Genomic DNA, 3,973 nt, shown 5'->3' with positions numbered 1-3,973 from the left:
AGCTGCTTTCTCCACCCCCACTTGCCTGGCAGATTAGAAATCCAGAAAGTAGCTACAATGTCTCCCCTCAGGGTTCTAGAGGTGGAGAAGGGATTGTGAAGGGGAGGGTTGGGTTCTAAGACTATAGTTTATAAACCCCTACTGGTATGCTTCCTTCCCTCCCTAATGATTATCAGTTGATATCAATTTTTCACCAGACTTAATTAGCTTTTATACTAAGGTTGTATAGCAAGAACAGTTGGTATAAAACATTTTCCCCAAAGTATGTGTCACACTCTCCCACAAGTACATACAGAGCCCAAGGGAAAGTGAGACAAAGAGTAAGTTACAGATGCTGGATGCTAGAAATACTTTTCCCCCATTGGCAGGACTTTTATACCCATAAGTATGGTATAGTTTTCCTATGGAGTCCTTATAGCTGCTTTTCCCCAATGTCTAGTTTACAGATGGCAGCTGATGAGACCCTGCATCCAGCCACTGTCCTTCTAGTGATACTTCTAGGATGCCTATGAGAAGTCCAACCCTCGAACTTCCAAAATTCATAGGGATCGCAAGTAAGGAAGCAGAGGCTGTCTCTCCCCCCCTCAAATGATTCCCTTTTGGGGGCTTGGATGAACTGCTTTCTCTGTATTACACACTAGCATTCTATGTTCTAGTAGGTCTTCAGAATGTGACTAAGTTTCTATAGCCAATCCAAATTTACCTCCTGTGCAGTATCACTCCATTTATTCAAGCATCCATTCATTTATTCATTTATTTATATTTTATTTGCTTTAATTGGCCAATATCTGCCTTTTCATCCTCCCACTTGACTCCCACCCCCAAGTAATAACCCCAAGAAAAACGCCATTATTTGTCTTTTTTTTTAATTTTACTAATTTATTTTGATTTATCAATAATCACTTCCATATGCATTTGAGTTTAAAATTTTTCTCCCCTTTCCTCCCCACCACCCTTCCCAAGACAGCACACAATCTGATATAGGCTATACATTTACATTCTTATTAAACATATTTTCACATTAGTGGTGTTGTAAGTAAAAATTAAAACCAATAGGAAGAACCATCAGAAAGAGGAAACAAAACTTAACAGAAGAGAAAAAAAATAGCAATTCAACTTTCATAGTTCTTTCTTTGGATTTTCCATCATGAGGCCTCTGGAGATGTCTTAGATCCTTGTATTGCTGGGAAGGGTTAAGTTTATCAATATTATTCACTGCACAACATGGCTGTTATTGTTTGCAACGTTCTCTTGGTTCTGCTCACTTCACTCAGCATCAGACCGTACAAGTCTTTCCAAGTTTTTCTGAAGTCAGCCTGTTCATCATTTCTTATAGCACAATAGTATCCCCATTACATTCATATACCACAACTTGCTCAGCCATTCCCCAATTGATGAGCATCCTCTCAATTTCCAATTCTTTGCCACCACAAAAAGAGCTGCTAGGAATATTTCTGTACATGTGGGTCCTTTTCCCATTTGTATGATCTCTTTGGGATATAGCCCTAGAAGTGCTATTGCTGGGTCAAAGGGTATGCACGTTTTTATAGCCCTTTGGGCATAGTTCCAAATTGTTCTCCAAAATAGTTGAATCATTTCACAACTCCACCAACAATGCATTAGTATTCCAATTTTCCCACATCTTCTCCAACATTTATCATTTTCCTGTTTTGTCATGTTGGCCAATCTGATAGGTGTGATGTGGCACCTCAGAGTTGTTTTGATTTTCATTTCTCTAATCAATAATGATTTAGAGCATTTTGTCATATGACTATAGATGGCTCTCATTTCTTCATCTGAGAATTGTCTGTTCATATCCTTTGACCATTTATCAATTGGGGAATGGCTTGTATTCTTATAAATTTGTCTTAATTCTCTATATATTTTAGAAATGAGGCTCTTATCAGAGAGACTGGCTGTGAAAATTATTTCCCAATTTTCTACCTTCCTTCTAATTTTAGTTGCATTGGTTTTGTTTGTACAAAACCTTTTCAATTTAATGTAATCAAAATTATCCATTTTGCTTTTCGTAATGTTCTCTATCTCCTGTTTGGTCATGAATTCTTCTGTTCTCCATATATCTGATAGATAAACTATTCCTTGCTCTCCCAGTTTACTTATGGTATCAGCCTTTATATCTAAATCATATAAACACGTATTGTCGATCAAAACAAATTTCCACATTTGTCTTGTCCAAGAAAATATGTCTCATTCTGAGTCTTTTATTTATCTCTCTGTCAGGAGCAGGGTAACATGTTTCATCATTAGTCCTCTGGAATCCTGATTGGTCGTTACTGTGCTAAGAGTTCTGCATAATATTATTCCATCATATTTTTTTATACCATAACTTGTTCATCTATTCCTCACTTTATATAGGCACCCCCTCAAATTCTCACTGTGCCACCTCAAAAAGAGCTATAAATACTTTTGTACATCATTAAAGGGTTTTTGTTTTTGCTTAGGACTGATCCCTCCCTCAATCTACCCTCCTTCTAATTTCCCATTCCCGCTTTTACCCTTTCCTCCTATTTCCCTATTGAGTGAAATGTACTTTTGTACTCAACTGTGTGTGTAAGTGTATTGCTCCTTCTTTTGACCAATTGGGACAAGAGTGAGGGTTAAGTGTCAGCCACTCTCCCATCCCCTCCTTCTTGTTTTATAGATGTCTACTTGTGGATTTTAATTATGTGAGATAATTTTCCCTGAACTTCTTTTCTCTTTCCCTCCTCTCCTTCCCTGCCAGTGTATTATTACCCTCCCCCTCTCTTTACATTGTTTTCTTAAGATCATCAAGACATAACAGACTCTTAGGTTTTGTCTAATTAAATTCCCTCTATGAACCTTGGTGATGATAAGGTTCAGTGGGCATACACCTATCATCTCCTTATATTTAAATTTAAGCAGTTTATCCTTGTTCAGTTTTTTATCAGTGTTCATTAATGTGTTTTTTTTTTTTATGCTTCTCTTCACTCTGTGTTTGAGCTTTGAAGTTTCTCTGCAGGTCTGGTCTTTGTTATCAGGAATACTCAGAAGTTCTCTATTTCATTAAAGATCTATTTTTCCCCTTTTACTCAGTTTTGCTGGGTAAGTTATTCTTGACCATAAGTCCATATCCTTTGCCTTCTCAATATCATATTCCAGGTCCTTGAAGTGGTGACTGCTCCATCATGTATGATCTGGATTGTGGCTCCTCAGCATTTCAATTCCTTCTTTCTGGTTGCTTGCAGTATATTTTCTTTGGCTTGAAAGTTCTGGATTTTGACTATGACCTTCCTGGGAGTTTCATTTTCTGGTTTCTTTCAGGAGGTGACTAGTGGATTGTTTTTATTTCTGCTTTACTTTCTGGTTCTCAGAAATGTAAACAATTTTCTTTAAGCTTTCTTGAAATACAATGTAAAGGCTCCTTTTCTGGCCATCTTATTCAAAGAGTCCAGTGATTCATAATTTTTTTTCTCCTTAGTCTGTTTTCCAGGTCATTTGTTTCTGCTATGAGATACTTTATATTTTCTTTATATTTTCAGCCTTTGTTTTAAAGTTTCTTGTTGACTCATGAAGTCATTGACTTCTATTTGATTCATTAGATTTTCAGGGAGTTTGTTGCTTGAGCAAGGTTTTGTATTTCTTATGCCCAGCTGTTAATTCCCTTTCCAAGTCTTTCTTCCATAGCTCTCATTTCTTTTCCGATTTCTTTCCTTAAGCACTCTCACTTACAAAAATATTTTTCACTCTTTTTAAAACTTTTGCTTCATCTCTCCCACAAATTCTGGTTAAGTTTGTGCCAAAGCTGTATTTTTCTCCAAGACACTACTTGTAAATATTTTTGAGTCATTCTCTGTTTCTATGTTTGTGTCTCGAGCATCCCTGCCACCATAATAGCTTTTCATGGTGTGGTTCTTTGCTTACCCATTCTTCCCACCTGCTTCCTGACTTCCAACTTGATGTCAGGGCTGAAAGCTGCCATGATTCTCTAGGG

The sequence above is a fragment of the Phascolarctos cinereus genome, unplaced genomic scaffold (assembly GCF_003287225.1).
Source record: "Phascolarctos cinereus isolate Bilbo 61053 unplaced genomic scaffold, phaCin_HiC Scaffold_726;HRSCAF=1367, whole genome shotgun sequence".
In the NCBI taxonomy this organism is placed as follows: domain Eukaryota; kingdom Metazoa; phylum Chordata; class Mammalia; order Diprotodontia; family Phascolarctidae; genus Phascolarctos; species Phascolarctos cinereus.
This window is presented reverse-complemented; position numbering follows the sequence as displayed.